Source organism: Saccopteryx leptura, chromosome 1 (assembly GCF_036850995.1).
Source record: "Saccopteryx leptura isolate mSacLep1 chromosome 1, mSacLep1_pri_phased_curated, whole genome shotgun sequence".
In the NCBI taxonomy this organism is placed as follows: Eukaryota; Metazoa; Chordata; class Mammalia; order Chiroptera; family Emballonuridae; genus Saccopteryx; species Saccopteryx leptura.
This window is the reverse complement of record NC_089503.1, coordinates 25,040,381-25,060,387: the sequence shown is the minus strand read 5'-3', so window position 1 is coordinate 25,060,387 and position 20,007 is coordinate 25,040,381.

The following is a 20,007-nucleotide window of genomic DNA, read 5'->3' as shown; positions in this document are numbered from 1 at the left end:
AGAAACACAACAGAAAATAAATCTAACTGGGCTCAAGCAGCCCCTTTAATTTTTCATGCTCCATTTAATGAAACTAATGTACCCCTAATAATAAGGAAAACTCAAGTAAAAAAAAAAATTGTATACTAAAAACAAATGGCAATAATGTAATATATGTTATTTAAGCCATCACGTGCGTATACATGCACACACACTGAATGATATAAGGAAAATATTAGTGTTATTTATCACATATATGTATATATATTTACAAAAGAAAATTTTCTTTTTTATATAAAATATCTAACCAAATAGAAGTCAAAAAGAGTATTTTCTTTTTTATATAAAATATCTAACCAAATAGGCCCTGGCCAGTTGGCTCAGTGGTAAAGCGTCGGCCTGGCGTGCAGAGGTCCCAGGTTCGATTCCCGACCAGGGCACACAGGAGAAGTGCCTATCTGCTTCTCCACCCCCCCCTCCTTCCTCTCTGTCTCTCTCTTCCCCTCCCGCAGCCGAGGCTCCATTGGAGCAAAGATGGCCCGGGCGCTGGGGATGGCTCCTTGACCTCTGCCTCAGGCGCTAGAGTGGCTCTGGTCGCAAGAGAGCAACGCCCTGGAGGGGCAGAGCATCGCCCCCTGGTGGGCGTGCCGGGTGGATCCCGGTCAGGCGCATGCGGGAGTCTGTCTGACTGACTCTCCCCGTTTCCAGCTTCAGGAAAAAAAAAATCAAAAATCTAACCAAATAGAAGTCAAAAAGAGTATTTTCTTTCTTATATAAAATATCTAAACAAATAGAAGTCAAAAAGAATATTTTACATCAAAAATTGTTTGATCCATGTTCTCTTAAAAACATAATGTTAATTAAAACACTAATCCATGGTAAGATTCTCAATGTAGCCATGTTTTACTTGTGAGCAGTGACAGTAAGGCTGACAATTGATTAATATCATTCTTTAGTATATGTAACACTTCACTAGCCCTGAATTCTGGCAAGGGAGAGAAAGATATTTGTCCCATTGGTAAGTTTCAATTAAAATCAAATTCCTGATGAATATTTTCTGAATAACAATTTCTTGATTTCAGAGACATCTTTAATTAATTTTGTTTTAGAAAATCTCAGAGATTGACAAAATGAATAAATTACCATTTGTAATTATTAGTAACTCATAAATTTCAATTTTACAACTAACATTTGCATCATCCATTATAGGCTAACAAGTCACAAATATATTAAATCTCATTTATTTCTCATAATATTTTTAAATGAGCATTATTTTCTGTTATTTTTTTGCAGATGAGGAAACAGACAATTCTGAGAGAACAGATAATTTAAAAGGTTAGCTTTCTCATGATGATGTGGCCAGGATGTCAAAATCAGACCTTTGGCTAATTTTTTTTACTCTAAATTACTGTTATCTATTTGGTATAAAAGATTGAGCTCCAGTTGTAATTTTGAGATGATTACTTTATTAATTGGATTTATTAATTGGTTCTATTATTGTGAATTCTCTGCAGGTACAGCCTTGCCAAAGGCTCTGTGAACATTCTAATAAATCTACAATGTATCCCATTCTGATATTGCAGGTACAATAGATTCTATATTTTTCAACCCGAATGGTCAACATACCTCATTTTCAGGACTATTATAAGGAGTCAAAGAATTGCCAATTAGAAAGTTGCAAATGATGAGGACTCTGAAAATTGTAGCTATCAATATTTAGATTTAAACTCTTGCTACTTTGATATACTAGTCATCTAGATATTCTATTATTTGATAACTCAGGTTATTAATTGTTTCTGTCATACTTGATATATCCACTTCACTTATGTTTTTCTCAGTTAAACTGAATCAAATTTAAACAGACAAAAATTTAAATATCATTTCTAAAGCAAAATTTTAATGCTCAAATGGTTATTTTTATATCATTATTTTATCTTTATTTTACCCTAGATTTTGTTGAATTTTGTATAATTATTAATATTAGAAACTGTTGGGCAGATAAAATATATTATGCTCACTTTGTTAAAGATGGCACTGCCCACATGTAATACCACCCGTCACCCAGGTGATATTAATGTGTGTTGGGGGCAGACTGTGGGCAGGCAGGATCCTTGTAGCATGGGCTTGGTTTTAGGACTAAGCCTTTCCCACCCTTTTTGATGTGGGGTGGTACAATCCCATCATGCTTCAGATAAGTGACTTTGTATTAGAGATTTCCCTATTTTGTATATTGGATTAAAGGTTTTGCTTTCTGCACTATAAAGTGGGGCAGGCTGAGACCTTGCTCTCTTGGTTCCTGAGATTAACATTAGAGGAGAGAGCAGAAAGGAGAGCAGAGAGAGGCCACGTGGAGGAGGCCAGGAGAAGCAGCCAAAATGGCAGAGTGCTGAAGAAAAAGCCAGTTTGTGCAGAGTTTGTGCAGGAAGAAGGAAGAAGATGGGCAACAGAGATGATGAGTCTGGTGAGCTACGAACCTCTGATTCTAGGAAACTCGGATAAGTCAGTAGCTTTGTGAGCACTGAATATGAGTGGGTTTTGGAGCCCAGTGTGTGTTTTTACTTGCCCGCTGGGTGCAAGCTAGGATTAAAGATGAAGGCCCATCAGTTTTTGGCTGTTGTTTCTTTACTGACTGTCCGAATCCAATGCAAACCTGCACGGGCCAGATGGTTGTAGTGGTGGCCATGGATACTGGCTTTACAGAAACAATAAATCTGTGTGAAAAATTATTTTTCTCCTTTAAGCTAGTAAATTATATTTAGTACAGTAATGCCTCAGTGTTCATTGACTTCGGTCATCATCAGTTTAAGTTTTTGTCAATTTTTTACACGAAAAAATTATTTCGGTTGCCTTGGATTTTGTTGTCATTCCCATGTGACCTCACTGCTAATTTTACTAAATCAAAGGGCAACCCACACGTTCTTCTGCTCAGTGTGGTGTTGTTTCTCATTGCGTGAGAATTACCACGTGCATCTAGCCAAACAATTCCATTCCTTTCCAGCTGTAAAGCCAGTATCCACGGCCACTATCACAGTTGCCTGGCCCATGCAGGTTCATATTGGATTCAGACAGATGGTAATGAAGCAACAGAGCCAAGAACTGGTGGGCCATCATGTTTGATCCTAGCTTGCACCCAGCGGGCAAGTAAAAACACACACTGGGCTCCAAAACCCACTCATATTCAGTGCTCACAAAGCTACTGACTTTTCCAAGTTTCCTAGAATCAAAGGTTTCTAGCTCACCAGCCTTATTCACACCTGTTCCCCATCTTCTTCTCTCTGCACAAACTCTGCACTAACTGGCTTTTCCTTCAGCACTCTGCCATCTTGGCTGCTTCTCCTGGCCTCCTCTACGTGGCCTTTCTCTGCTCTGCTCTCTAATGCTAATCTCAGGAACCAAGAGAGCAAGCTCCTGGTCTGCCCCCATTTTATAGTGTAGAAATCAAAACCTTTAATACAATATACAAAATAAGGAAGTCTCTAATACAAAGTCACTTATCTGGGGCATGATAGGATTGCACCAACCCACATCAAAAAGGGTGGGAAAGGCTTAGTCCTAAAACCAAGCCCCAGGCTACAAGAATCCTCCCTGCCCACAGCCTGCCCCCAACACACATTAATATCACCTGGGCAACAGGCTTCCATGTGGGCAGCGCTATCCTTATCAAAGTGAGCATAATATATTTTATCTGCCCAACACTAGCATTTTTGTGCTTTTTTTAATTGATTGCGAATGCTAAAATACTACAATTACATGTAAGTGATTATTGCATATACAGTATTTGGTGTAATGTGTTTATTTTGCATTTTTCAGTTTCAAAATATATGTAACGCATGTAACATAAAATCACATGTGCTCAAGTCTCATTGTCCCTATTAAACATTTCTGTTGTGTTGGTCAAATAAGTTTGTAAATATGATATATATATATTTGCTTGCTTATGGTTTGCATTGGGTGTTGGGAGCAGGCTGTAAGCAGGCAGTATCCTTATAGCCTAAGGCTTAGTTTTAAGACTAAGCCTTTCCCACCCTTTTAATACTAAGATCTCAACAGTAAGCTTTTCCCCACACCCTTGACTGTTGCATGATGTGGGGTGGTGCATTCTTATGAGTAATACCATTTATGCCTCAGATAAGTGACTTATTATCAGAGACTTCCTTATTTGTATATTGGCTTAAAGGTTTTGATTTCTAAGCTATAAAATGGGGCAGACCAGGAGCTCTCTCGCTTGGTTCCTGAAATTAGCATTGCAAGGAGAGGCAGCCAAGATGGTGGAGTGCTGAAGGAGAAGCCAGTTTGTGCAGTTTGTGCAGAGAGAAGGAGATGGGGAACAGAGGTGAATAAGGCTGCTGAGGTAGAAACCTTTGATTCTAGAAAACTTGGATGAGTCAGTGACTTTGGGAGCCCTGAATGGAAAGGGAAGTGTTTTCCCACTGTGTGTATTTCTTGCCTGCTGGGTGTAAGCTTGGATTAAAGGTAATGGCCACCAGTTCTTGACTCCATTGTTTCATTACCATCTGTCTGAATCAAATGCGAACCTGCATGGGCCAGGTGGCTGTGATGGTGGCCACAGCTACTGGCTTTACACCTTGCTAATAATAATGCCATGTTAAATATTTATTTATCCACATTAGTCTTTTATATTCATTTTACATTAATTTCTTATTGTTTTTAGTATTAAATGTTACATTTATTTTCTATACAATGTGTTTTTGGTATGTATTTTAGAGTGTCTAGAATGAATTAACTGGATTTACATTGATTCATATGGAAATAATTGCCTCAGTTTTCATCGGTTTCAGCTTTCACCTATTGTTTTTGGACTGATTATCGACAAAAACCGAGGTATTATTGTACTTTTAAACAGCATCTTTATAAACTGATTTTGCCTTATTACGACATTGATACTTTTGCTTGGCTCTCCAAGTTCAACTTATAATAAGCCTTCAAAAAATATTGATGATATTGGCATGTTAGCAAACTCCTAAATTATTTATATATGATTCACATGATTTTCACCTGTAAATACCCCAAAGGTCATCATATATTTAGTTCTTTTTAGGAAACAGTTTTAAGTAAAAGGTAATTAAAAATACCTACCTCCTAAAGAATTTCTATAGCAAGTACAGATATTTTTTAGATATAGACCACTGGCTCAGAAAGAAATAAAAATCACATACAGAATCAGAGGTGGTCAATTTTCATTCAAACACCTCAAAGAAGAAATGTTGCGTTAACAAAAAGTCTCTTTTCAACCCTGAGGTGTTAACCATTAGATTATGTAGGAGGAGAGAAACTGTGTATGGAGAACTGAGATACAGAAGGCCTCTAATGAGCTCTACAGGGAATGTTTATATAATTCAGCCTTTACAGATAAGGATGAGTTGCTTCATGGGGGGGAGAGTATTTTTCCTCCTTATGTTTAGGTTTCTGATTCCGTGAAAGCACTTACAAATAGTGCTTTGGCCAATTGATATATCTCTTAGGCTGTGTAGGTTGGGGCTTAGGGATTGATTAGATTAGATGTTGATTATGTTAAGTGGTAGATTAGATTAAACAATAGATGAAATAGGGCTAATTGAATTAGGGCTGATTGGATAGGGCGTTAAGCAGTTGGTTAGATTAGGTGAGTTAGATTAGGTAGGTAGATAGATAGATATGTAATAAATCCTTACCAAGAATTAACTAATCAGATATAAATTTACTATGTCATATATACCATAGTAAATAGATAGATCAAAAAGCATATATTTGTGTGCGCGCACACACACACACACACATAGAGAAAGAGAGAGAAGAATATGGTAGTATTGTTGCCAGATTTTTATTTTATCAAGTACAGAATTTTTTTAAAACCCTGAGATCAGCACTAAATAAATAGATAAATTAAAAAAAATGAAAAGTAAATGATATCAACTACTTCTAAAAATAAAAGAAAAATAATATAACTAAAAATATTTTGTGGTTTATGATAGGAAAACTCAACTAGCATTGCTTTTCTTTTCACTGTTAATATAGGTCAGTATGATTTAAATAAAGATGGTGACCAAATGAGTCTTTGCTCTGAATAACATTTTCATTTATATGCCTCAATAAAATTTGGTCTACTTTAAATTTAAACACTAACTAGAAAGAAATAAATATCAAATTTTTCATGTATTTTAATGCTATGAGTGCTATAAAATAAAGGATATAAAAATTATTTATAGATATATGCAATATTTTATTCTCAAATCAAGAAATCTTGGAAATATTTTTTCCCACCACCATAGACAATTTCATTGTCTTCAGGGTTTTAAAAATAATCAAAGTAAAAAGTCCGTACTTTTCTTAATTACAAAAGGTCCATTCTTCCTTGTAACTATTCTTCAGTAATCTTAAAGTTTCAAGTGTTGATGACCAAGAACTAAGATTAGGAATTTCTTGACCTGGCCTGTGGTGACACAGTGGATAAAGCATTGACCTGGAATACTGAGGTTGCTGGTTCAAAATCCTGGGCTTGCCTGGTCGAGGCACATATGGGAGTTGATGTTTCCTGCTCCTTTCTCTTCTCTGTCTCTCTCTCTCTCTCTCTTTCCCCCCCTCTAAAATTAATAAATAAAAAATAACTTTAAAAAAATTAGGAATTTCTATATTTAGGTAGGTACTCAAACACCTATGTTCTGTTTCCCTCCCTTCCTCCCTTCGTTCCTCCCTACCTCGCTCCCTCTTTCTTTCTCCTCTTTCTCTCTCTGTGTGCTCCCCTAACCCTCCACATAGATAAAACATGCAGGCACAAAAAATTAGTCATTCTAAATTTTTAATCTCTGTATTTTGCCTATATTCATTCATTTTATAACAAAAAAAAATCTCCTTATTGGAAAGAACATTAAGTATTACGTAAATTAAGTTTAGCAACCCATAAGGATAAATCCACACCTCACTCTCAACTCCAATGTATAATATCTGAGGTAAAGGCTGTAAGTTTGTTTTGTTCATGAGCTCATCTCAAGGCCAGTCATCGTGGCCGGATCCTGGGATACTATAAATAGCCTGTTATGGGTACAATGATCACTCCTGTGGCTCAAGGGTTGAGGCTTCAGGATCTATTTACAGTAGGAGAAAATGGATGGACTGACATTAATATTAGTATCCATTTGTTTTGATCTTTTAAACACCTAAAAGTTAAGACAGTTTTTCCAGCTTAATGAATATCTAATGAATTCTCTCTACTTGTCAGTTTCTCTGCTAGCTAATTAAGCCAAATTGAAGACTATCAAGAAGAATGTCTGTTGCTATATTAATAATAGAAGCTATCATTGATAGGATAACATAAAAATATTATAGATGTTTTATAAATATTATGGGTAACATTAATAAATATGATCTTGTAGAAGCATATTTTTTAGTATTCTCAATTTTATACCTGGAATTTTCAGGCAACAACATTGAAATAAACATGTTTTAGGTAGTGTAAAATAGTTTCAAAACCAGAATTTATATAATCACTGACTTCTCTCTATGCCATGTTGCTACTAATAGTCCAGAAAGCAAACAGAAAAAAGTATTACAATAAAATGCCTTAAGTGAATTGTGATGACACATCCCCTTTGGAGGAAGCTACCCTCCTAGAAAAGAAAGGATCATTTTTAGATTAGAATAGAATATAAAATATGAAATCATGATTCAAAACACATGAATGTTTTATTTGTCAACCACAAAACTTTACAGAGAAATAAAACAAATATGTAACATGTAAAATATCTGAGATAACAGAAGAACAGTAAACTATATTGTATAAACAAATATGTAGTCTTAGCAAAAATTATACCTGAACACAAGGTTATAATAAAACAATTCTACTTTCCCTATACTTATCATTGCCAAGACTATTTTTTCTCAGTTTAGAATTATTCCTTTAGAATTCAAAAAAATCTTCAGTTATAAAATAATGGCAAGCACATTTTACTTCTGAGAGTACACTTATTTCTACATTGTAAAAGCTTCAGAAAGGCAAATGAACAAAGGCATATGATGATGGTTTTGAGTTTATATAAAGTAAAATATATAAACCCCAATATAATTTGAAAAAATATATATTAGCTATATATTTTACTCATGGATAAAAGTCCATTTTCCTTCTACGGTTTCACATTTATCTATTTGTTGTACAAATTAAAGAAGAAATAACCAAGAGGTGAAGTAAATAACTAGTGAGCTATATATTTTATTTGCTGTAAAGTAGTACATTAGCTCTGAAACCTAATTTAAAAAGTACAGTATTTTATTAGATGATGTTTATAGATTCATATGGAGATTTTTATTATTATTCCTTATTATTTGTACTAAAGTGGCATCTTAAAATATTCACAGCTGTTTAAGTATAATTGCTGTAGCTTTGAAGAAAACATGAAGCTAATCTTCACCATAACATCTGCTCAGCTTTAGTCAAGGTTAGTCCAAATCCACAAGATCAAGAAATGTAAAAATTTCATTGCATTTTTCTCCTTTTCCTTCTATATTGTGAAAGAAATCATCTTCCACTGACTTGTCAGAATTTAGAACTTCTCCCCTACCACCTTACCTCTTCACCACAGAATTACTTGAGAATAGCCAGAGATGAAGGCTATAACTCCTATTAACTACAGATGTTTCTCAAGCTGTTTCTATGTCTATTTTATTCAGTTAGTTATGTTTGCCTTGTTTTGTTATGGACGATCTATATATTGTCATTTGAAAGCCATCCAGTGAGGGGCCTGCACAAAATTATTTTTCATAAATGCCTGAAATTTGCATTATCCTTTAAATACAAATATTCCAGGGATTTGGAGTTTATTAAGTTTTTAGTACTTTGGTACATCTGAGCTTACGGAAAATGAATAATGAGGGATGAGAACACATGGTCATCCACAGAGAAGCATAGAAGTAGAGAAGAGAGGGGAGGGTCATTCTAGGGAAAGGAAGGGGCGCAGCCCAGACTGCAAGCCCTTTCTTGGCCACGACCTGTGTTCTGCACACGTTTATCTTGTGTAGGTGATGGCGTCTTGTTTTGTAAACAAGTTGCTCGTACTAAATAAAAGTTTCATGTATTAATGAGGCTGATATAAGAAATTTCAGAATATATTAAAAGTGAGAGATGGTGTGTTTGTTAGTTTAACAAGGCCACAGAGAGAAAAAAAAAAAAGACCAGACCTACTGCCTTAATTTTTACTGGTTTCTACATGATTCCGCCTTAATTCCATTGATTTGTCCACATGCTCACTGATAAATTGGCATTAAAGTGATATAAGTGGTAATTTGTGACTTTTCTATAATTCTTTAAGAACCATTTTATTATTATTATTATTATTGTTATTATTATTATTATTAAAGTGAGAGGCAAGGAGGCAGAAACAGACTCTCGCATGCACCTCCACCAGAATCCACCCAGCAAGCCCCCTACCAGGTGATGCTCCACCCAGCTGGGCCGCAGCTATTGTGCTCAGCAACCAAACTTTTTCTTTTAGTTCCTGAAGTAAGTCCATGTAGCTATACTCAGTGTCAGGGGCCAACTTTACTCAAACTATTTGAGCCATGACAGCAGGAGGAGAAAAGAGAAAGAGAGTGATGGGGGGAGGTGTGGATAAGCATATGATCACTTCTCCTGTGTGCCCTGACTGGGAATCGAACCCTAGACTTCCACACACTGGGCTGACACTCTACAACTGGGCCAATTGGCCAGGAACCAGAACCATTTGTTGTGAGTATGCTACACTAACTGGTTCTACACAGATGTAAAAATAAATCTATGTTTCCTGAAAATAATATCCTAGCCTGATATCAGTGACATCATGATGAAGGTATGTGTACCATAATAAAAAAAATTGAGTTGACTGAGGTTAAAAAAAAGGAATGTAATAAGGAAGGAGTAAGACAATGATAAACCATGAACAGTGTGTGTAACAAGGGTCAGAAAATAAAAAAATAAATGTTAATATCTGATGTGTAATCTTCAGTTCTTACTGTTCATGACTGCACTGGTTCTAACTCCTATGTTTACTTGGGTGATAAGTATATGAACACTATTAAACTCAGGATGACAATCTTCTTGACTAAAGCTCAGAGATGAAAAGAAAGTTACTCAAATCCTACTTATTCTTTAGCTTTCTGATTAGACAAAACTGCTGGGTCTCAATGTTAAGTGATTATTATTAACACAGAGTGAGAGCAAAGACAGTATATAGAAAACCAAAAGTTTGCAGTGAGAAACTATAAAGAGCAGATGGCGCACTTTCATTCAACTCTTTGTATCTATAATCTCAGGGAATCTGAAATCTTATGTCATTTCCTCCAATAATTCTACTTAGGAATATAGGTGAAGTGACAATAATAATATCTACTGGTATAATAAAAAATTCGTTTACCTACATCTGGCTTTTGTCAATATTCTTGGGAAATAATCTCTAAACCCTTGGAATTTTCCTAAGTGATAGGAGTATTTTTGTTATTCATGGTGGTTCCTTGGATTATAACTCATAGTTTAATGCTAACAGATAGACTTTAGGTGGGAGCTGGCCATGTTAGAAAACCTAACCATATGATTAGAGAGTTGAGACTTTGTGCCATGAGAAATTGTCTTGACTTTCAGGGTTGGGAAAGTGATATTGAAATCAAGCATGTGGGTAATAACTGGATCGATCATGCCTACAAAATAAAGTCTTAATGAAAACTTGAGCCAGAACTCAGATGAGTTCCTGGGTTGATAGTATTTTGCATATTGCCACATTTTGATGCTTGGAAGGTAATGTATCCTGGAGGGCATAGAAGCCTCAGATTTGGAACCCTTCCAAATTCATATTCTGCCCTATGCATCTCTTTCTTTCACTGGTTCTAATTTGTATCTCTTTGTTACAAGAAAACTATAATGATAAGTATGACACTTTCCTTAGTTATGTATGTCTTTCTAGCAAATTATTAAACTTAAGGATGGTTGTGGGAATCCTCAGATTTGTAGATATATTGTTAAAAATGAGGCTTGCCCTAGTAACTCTCTAAATTATGATTGATATCTGGAGTCTTGGACAGACCTAGCTATATGAAGGACTGTGGGCTATTCCTTAACTTAGGCTAACTGTGAGCATTATCATTAATAGAATGTCCACTATATCCCAGGCAATGTATTGAATGCTTTAAAACATGTGTTTCTGTGATGGTCAACCATCAAGATGGTCCCCAATAGTCTTTACCTTTTGTATTTACTCACTTGTGTCATGTCTTCTTATACTGCATTAAGACTGATCTTTATGTTCAATAGAGGATGGCAGAAGCGAAGATGTGTGACTTCTGCATTCCTTTTGGTCTCTTAAATCACTTGGTTTTGGGAACAGCCATCTGTCATGACATGAGAAAGTGAGCTCATGGAGAAATGCACATGTAAAGGAGCTATAGTTGTTTTATCCAATTACTATCACCAACTTGCTTTAAACAAGATTGAGCCACTTTGGAATCGAATCCCCCAGTCTTCTCAGGCTTTTAGATGACTACAGTCTCAGTGAATTCTGATTGCAACCACATAATAGACCCCAAGCAAGAATTGCCCAGCTGAGCCTTTCCTGAATTTCTGACCCACAGACTCCATGAACATAGTAAGTAATTGCTTTAGGCCACTAATTTCAGTGTAATTTCTTACATAGCACTAGAAAACAAAGTATGCATTTTTTATATTCCAGCTCATTTAATTTGAACATGAGTCCCTCAGATTGTTATTACTGCTCACAATTTATTGATATCACCCACATTTTCTCCTGACATATGGCCCATTTCCTGCACTCATTTTATGGAACTTCTCAGGAGCATTTTCAACAGTTGTCCACTCTGCCTGTGCAGTCTTCAGCAACATTATTTTTATCTCTTTTTCTTCATCCTTCCAGCTTTTTGCTTCTTGGTTTCCTTTGAGTATTTTTGCTCTCTGTTTGCAATCCAATTTTCATCTCTGCCAGTGCTCAAGCCTTGAACTTCTTTTCTTCTCCATCTGCTTATTTTCAGTTCCATACTTTAAATATGATGTTTTCTATTTATTTATCTAATACTTTGACCCTAACCCCAACAATTATCTATACTCAAACCTTCTCACATTGCCATTTGAATATCCAATGGGTTTTTCAAAGATAACTTGTCAAAATATAAATACTTACTAATATCCCCATCCTCTATTCTAACAGAAACATTTTCCTCCCAGTCATCCTCATTCTGGTTAATGGCCTTACTAAACTGTAAAGTTATTCTGGCTAAAACAATCATACAAGTAATATTTTATTTCTTTTTCTCTTACAGACCATGTTTAATCAGCTAAAAAATACTTGTTGGCTCTGCCACAAAATATATCTCAAACCCTACCATCACCATTATCACTACTAACTTTCTAGAACCAAGGCACCACTGTCTCTCATTAAAACTAATATAGTAGACTCCTAATTGCTTTTCTTGCTTTCACAATTTTTTTTTGCAACAGAAACAGAGGGACAGATAAGGACAGATAGAAAAAAAGAAAGATGAGAAGCATCAAGTCTTCACCTTCATTGTGGCACCTTAGATTATTGATTGCTTTCTCCTATGTGCCCTGACCAGGGGACTACGGCAGAGTGAATGACCCTTTGCTCAAGCCAGAAACCTTGGGGTCAAGCCAGAGACCTTGGGCTTCAAGCCAGTGACCTTTAGGCTCAAGCCAGTGACCATGGGGTCATGTCTGTGATGCCAAACTCAAGCCAGCAACCCCACACTGAAGCTGGTGAGCCCATGCTCAAGCCAGATGAGACCATGCTCAAGCCAGTTACCTCGGGGTTTCAAACCTGGGTCTTCCCTGTCCCAGTCTGGTGCTTTATTCTCTGAGCCACCACCTGGTCAGGCAGAGTTTTGTCCATTCTTAATACAGCAGTCAGAGGGATGTTAAAGTAAATAAATAAATTAGATCAAGTTATACAATTTTAACATTTCTTATACTTTATTAGAGATGTCAAAGGAAATTCCAAATTTCATACTATGCCTTCTAAGGCCTTGTATGATTTGACCTCAGATAATATTTCTGACTTATATTTTCTTTACTCTACTCTGGTAACATTCTTTTATAACCTTTTCAAGGTTCTCAAGGGTATTCCACATTAAGCCTCTTTTCTTTCTTTCTTTCTTTCTTTCTTTCTTTCTTTCTTTCTTTCTTTCTTTCTTTCTTTCTTTCTTCCTTCCTTCCTTCCTTCCTTCCTTCCTTCCTTCCTTCCTTCCTTCCTTCCTTCTTTCCTTCCTTCCTTCCTCTCTTTCTTCTTTTTTTTGACAGAAATAGAGAGAGAGACAGAGAGAGAGGGACAGAAGGAATTGACAGAGAGGAAGGGAGAGAAATTAGAAGTATCGATTCTTCACTGCGGCACCTTAGTTGTTCATTGATTGCTTTCTCATATGTGTCTTGACTGGGACAGGGTGAGCAAGAGCAGAGCAAGCGACCCCTTGCTCAAACCAACAACCTTGAGCTCAAGCCAGCAACCTTGGACTCAAGCCAGTGACCATGAAGTCATGTCTATAATCCCACACTCAAGTCGGCTATCTCAAGCTCAAACTGGTGAGCCTGCACTCAAGCCAGATGAGCCTGCACTCACGCTGGATTTGCCTGTGGTGAAGCCGGCAACCTCAGGGTTTCAAACCTGGGTCCTCTGTGTCCCAGTCCAGCACTCATCCACTGTGCCACCTCCTGGTCAGGCTTATTTTTTTTTATAACCAGTTTTCTCAAGTTCATCACTTGGATGATTCCTTCATTATTGCTGTCTCAACCAAATGACATTGCTTTTCAAGGCATTTTCTGTTCACTCCATTTAGAATGTCCTTGTTCCTCTCATACTCACTAGTAGTATATTGGCATGATTCTTAGTAATAATGACAATAATTTTATAGCATTTAACACAATTTAAAATTTTAACTTTAATTTGTTTATTGTCTCTCCTCCCCCATTAGCATGTTAGCTTTCTGATGCCAGGAGACATGTCTTGATTACATAGTATTTTTCTGTGTTTGTGGTTAAAATATTTTCAGAAAAATTCATGATTTTGAAGGGCTTAATTAACTTATCAAAAATCATGTACATAGTAAATATGAGTCTAAGCTTGTCTGTCTGACTGTAAAAAAATAAAAATAGTGCCAACTTTTAAACATTGCCACATTCAGCGAGAAAAGCATGTCAATTGGCTTTGGCAGTTCCATTGTTAATGGCAGAAGAGACGTTTGCTGGACTTGTATTTTTTGGTAGTCACCATCTTTTCCATTTTTTTTTAGGTTCTCTCCTCAACCTGGGAAGTTAAAAACAGTGATTGTGGTAAAGTTGACCTAGTTTCAAAGAATAGCAAGGAAAGATATGTAGCCGTAGGCAAATTCTTCAACAGCAAACCTTATTTTCCTCAACAATAAAATTGGTTTTAATAATCTTTCATAAGGTAGGGAGAAAGAAATGTAGGATTTAATTTACCTCATACAATGCTAGGCACAGAATAAACATTTTAATGTCTGATATCTTCTTTATTATTATTTTTTTTAAAAGAGGCAGTGAGAGAGAGAGCCAGGAACATCGAGCTGCTCCTATATGTGTCCTGGCTGGGGAATCGAACCAGCAACCTCCACCACACTTTGAAACAATGCTCCAACCAACCTAGTTATCTGGCCAGGGCTTGATTCTTATTTATTTATTTACTTATTTTTTTAGAAAAACAGAGGGGGGAAGGGAAAGAGAATGGAGCAGGAATGGTAGCATTTGTTGTTCCACTCAGTTGTGCATTCATTGGTTGATTTCCATGTGTGCCCTGACCGGAGATCAAACTTGCAACTTGTTGTTTCAGGATGATGCTCTTAACCAACTGAGCTAAGCAGCCAGGGTCCTGGTACCTTCTTTATCATACTTATGTGTCATTTTATTACTCAAATTACTTCTTTGAACTATATCTGGTCTTAATTGTGATACAAACAATTATTAGGCTCTACATTCTGGCAGAAACAAGACGTAGAAGTTTTGCTCATCCTTGGGACAAATACCTCTGTAGCCAGCAGCACACAGCTATGGTTATGACATTCTGTCAGTTACCACAGGCTCCAGGGTTAGCAGGACTTGATGCCCTTTCACATCTGCAGCATCTGGAAAGACATTCGAGTAACTGATGAATGAATAGATAGATCAGTTAGTAATCTATAACTTGGTAGTATTTGTAAAACACTATTTGTTATTAGAGATTTTTAGTCAAGAAATACACCCCACAGCCCTTTCATATCCCCCAACCCACCCCAACACATAGATTTTCTTCTGTAGCAAACCTCAACACCGCCCTAGAGCTCATCAATTTCTTTTCTGCATAGCCACTTGACTGTTTTACTTCAGCCAAATCCCACAAATGTTGATGTTAAAGTCAAAGTGCATTTTCCTTACACTTTGTCTGTTTATTTTTTACGAACTGTAAATTGTTGCTTGGTCATCAAGGTGACTGACAGTCCATCTTGCACTAAAGTGTAATATCCAGGGTTGTTTTTTTTTAAACTAACAATATATTACTTTTTGACATCAGCAGGTTTCAAATGATTTTCAGAACAAATTAAATGCCCTGATGGTTGTAATATGGTGATTTATCACCAGAGTCAGCAGCAGTTTTCCTTTGCAATGGATTTAAACAAAAGGTTGATAGAAAACTCCACCTCCTTAGGTAGAGGATTGAAAAATCTTATGGGTGCAAGCACTAAGTGTGAGCATTTCATAAAGATTTTAGACAAGAAAAATACTGGTTTTGAGTGTCAAGGAAGTCCTGGGTAAATTGAGTTATGAAAAAAAAATGACAAAAACTGTATTAACAAGCTATGATCCTTACTGTACAAGTGTATGTGCCTTTTATTGCTTGGGATTTTTCTTCTGATCACTGAAAAAGTACTACTTTTGCCAACTTTCATAAAACATCTCCTGCTCAGGTCATGAGATATGTCTTAATTTACTTTATTGTGCCCTTACCAAAGAATTAATCTAAACAATTGGGACAACAAAGTGATTTTGGGAATTTCTTTAAAAATTTCTTTAAGACTTTATTTATTCATTTTAGAGAGAAGAAAAAGAGAGAGAGAAAGGAGGAGGACCAGGAAGTACCAACTCCCATAAGTACCTTTACCAGGCTAGTTCGTGGTTTCAATCAGGTGACCTCAGTGTTCCAGGTCGACACTTTATCGACTGTGCCACCATAGGTCAGGCTAGGAATTTTTACATTCAGAACTAGAGTTTCTCAGTCAGGACATTTTTATGTTAATTGTCAGAAATCCTAGTCTCAAAATGGTGTACATAAATAAAACAATTGCTTTGATTCCATTCTGAAGATTGTACATACAACCTATTAAAAGAAAATGAGAATACAGTTTTTTCAGGTTATTTCATCCTTGTTAAAGTGATGAGTGTTTTGTCAATAGTTGTGAAGGAGGCATGCATAATTTGCAGATATTTGTTTTTATTTCTCTTATAAATATATAGAAGACGTAATTTGAGGTTGTGACACATGTAGATGACAAGGATTTACTTTTCCCCTTTGTACTAGTCTTTTAGAGATGTTGTAACAAAATACCATAGTCTGGGTGACTTCAACAACAGAAGTATATTGCCTCACAGTTCTGGAGGTTAGAAATCCAAAATCAAGGTGTTGGCAAGAATGGTTATTGCTGAGGGCTGAGAAAGAAATATATATTCCAGTACCTTTTACTTGGCTTGTAGATGGTTGGATTTTCTCTGTGTCTTTTGCATAATCTTTCCTCTATGTGTGCCTATGTACAAAATTCCTCTTATGAGGACAACCTGTCATATTGCATTAAGAACTACCCTGATGACCTCACTTTAACTTACCTAGCTCTGTAAAGGCCTTACTATAAATATGGTCACATTCTGAGTTACTGGAGCTTAAAACTTCAACATATAAATTTTAGGGAGATAAGATTCAACCTGTTATACCCTCACAGACCCAGCAATAAGAGAAGAATGTGATCTTACTAAGAGAACACAGTATCAGAGGTACTAGGAACTTCTGGTCTAAACATAGTTTGATTTAGAACCTACATTGTGACACCAGGAAATCTAAGCTTTCCTCTGAATTAGCTTCATGCTTCAACATCTGACTTGTACAAATTTTAGGCCTTTGGTGAATCTGTTAATTATTTGATAACCAAATATTGCAAATGCCTGTTCTTTCTGAGCCATTGGATAGGAGTGGGAATTAGAATTATAAGCCTGACTAGCACAATTCTCAGAACTGGTTGGGTGGTCCTGATTTGTGGAGTGTGTTTGCCTGTCAAAACCTACCACTATGGTTTATGCGTGGTCTTCTGTCACTGGTCATTTATTAGCATTGGTCATTTGTTGCTATGCTTGTGTATCATAATAATAAAATTAGTTTTACTAGCAGAGACTGCGTAATGTGAAAAGAATGGCTCCTTCCTCCAAAAAAAATTCAGGAAGTGTTCTGTAAGGCATGATTGATGGCTATATTGAAGCAATAATACATTTAAAAGCAGAAATAAATTAAATTGGAGATGATAATTATTAGTAGCCAGCAGAGGGACAGGGCTTAAATTTGATCTAATTTATTTAAGTTTTTGGGTGTTTTTGAAAATCCAAATCTAGTGACAAATGGTAGAGGGAAATGCATTTGGAAATTTTGATAAATTTTTGTCATAGATGTGTTCTCTTTATGAAGTATCTACTTTTGTATTTTGTAAAGACTTAGTCACTGTGATTACATTTTAGCACTTTTAATGCTTTTCTCTAGCAATGTTTCAATATAATTTCATTTCCTTTGTGGAAAGCTTTCATTTTGCTAAGATATGTTGAAAAAAATAGATTGTGGTTAAAATACAAGAAGTTGTAGGAGTGCTTAAAGATACACCCACAGACACAGCAATGTGGGAAAGAAAATGGAATATTTATTTGTTAAAGTTAATTATTTCTCATTATAATTATGAATTCTTGTCTATATATTGGTAGTGGGAGGTAAAATGGCATGTGTACTTTTATTATTGTGTTAATGTTTATCTCAGATTCCTCAAAATAGATGCACCGGTGTTTTTCTTTAAGTGCGAAAAATATAAATATGATAGATTTTGACTCAACTTCTCTATTCATTGCTTCATCTTCAAATAAGTGCAATGATCTCAGAGAGAGCTTATGAACAGCAGAATGCAGGATGGTGAAAGGAAAGGCTAAGCTTTGACACAGGTGATGTTGGACACAGTGACTACTCATAAATAACATGAACAATGCATGATGTAAGATTCTAAGACCACTCTGAAGACATTCATACTGAAAGACAAAGACTTGATTTAAGTAATGCTAAATCGTGGGCAATTCTGGTCATGTGGAAATTGACTAATCACTTCAGATTTGAATTCACTGATCCTGTGATTTAAACTATGATATTGCTGCATTATTATTATCCACCTCTGTTAATCAACTGGAATTATTTTTATCAGTGTTCAAATTGCCACGTCTTTGGGAATCTGTCTCCCCCATGTTATCTTCTTTAAGTTTGCTCGAGACCTCCTAATTTGACACTCACTAATTGTGAAATCCGTGCTATCTAGTGTGACAAGATATTATTCCAGGCTCATCTTCTGTATGTCCTATAACACAACCAAAACGAACGATTTTATTTTTTCAAGACCTTCAATTTTTAATGGGAAATGTCATTTAGAGACTAGAATCTGTGTCCAGAAAGTTTACTTTACTTTTATTGGCTAGAAAATTTTATTGTAATTATCTGTTCATGTGATGGATATTCTTCTGCTTAGTATAGATTTTGTAATACAAGTGAATGATATACACTGCTCACAAAAATTAGGGGATCAGGGAACGTGCAGATACTCCAGTACTTTCAGTCTTTTGTATAACGCATTTTTACCAATGAGATAAAAGTTGGTTTTGCATCTCATTTGCATAATCAAACAACTTTCTTTGACTTGTTGTTTGTTTTCTGATGTTCTTGTTTAATAAAGAAATCAAATGCTTCTTATTTGTATCACTTCATATTCATTTTGAAATAGCCCCTAATTTTTGTGAGCAGTATATTTTTAGCATGGCATTAATTAAGTCTGACTCATCTAAGTAAAATTTGTCAATAAAGAGTTCAGATTGTTTATTAACTTTGTTAGAGAGTCAGATTTGAAGAAAATCCTCCCGGCTCATTATTTGGGGAATTTGAACTTGGACATAAGTAATAGCTCTTGTAAGTTTGACTTATCCCTGAGCAAAGTAACTTTTCCTCCCTGTGAAACAATGATCAGGGACCATGAATTATCAAATTTACTTCTAACAGACTTCATCTGCATTACCTATCAGTAAGAATATGCCCCTTCTGCCTGACTAGGCGGTGGTGCAGTGGATAGAGCGTCGGACTGGGATGCGGCAGACCCAGGTTTGAGATCCCGAGGTCGCCAGCTTGAGTGCAGCTCATCTGGTTTGAGCAAAGCTCACCAGCTTGGACCCAAGGTCGCTGGCTCGAGCAAGGGGTTACTCGGTCTGCTGAAGGCCCATGGTCAGGGCACATATGAGAAAGCAATCAATGAACAACTAAGGTGTCGCAACAAAAAACTAATGATTGATGCTTCTCATCTCTCTCTGTTTCTGTCTGTCTGTCCCTATCTATCCCTCTCTCTGTCTCTGTAAAAATATAAATAAAAATAATAAAAAAAAGAATATGCTTCTTCTTGGAGATTTCCATGTTTATTGATGTTCTTGCCACCATAAAATGACATACATCACAACCTGTAATCTGGACCTGGTAAATTTTAGACCATGCTTTTTTAATAGTAGCAAGGTCAAAGTGTCAGTTTTGCTTCCATTGCCTATTCCTGTGGCCAAGAGTCTAATCCTGAAGCATGGAATCAACCAAGTAGATTTATTTAGAGTTTATCTGGTATAGAATTACTAATTTAATGGAATTTTTGGATAAGTTGTGCTTAAACAAATATGAAAACATTTTAAATTTTAAGCTATGTAGCTATGTCTATATATGTCATTTATACGTTTGCCAA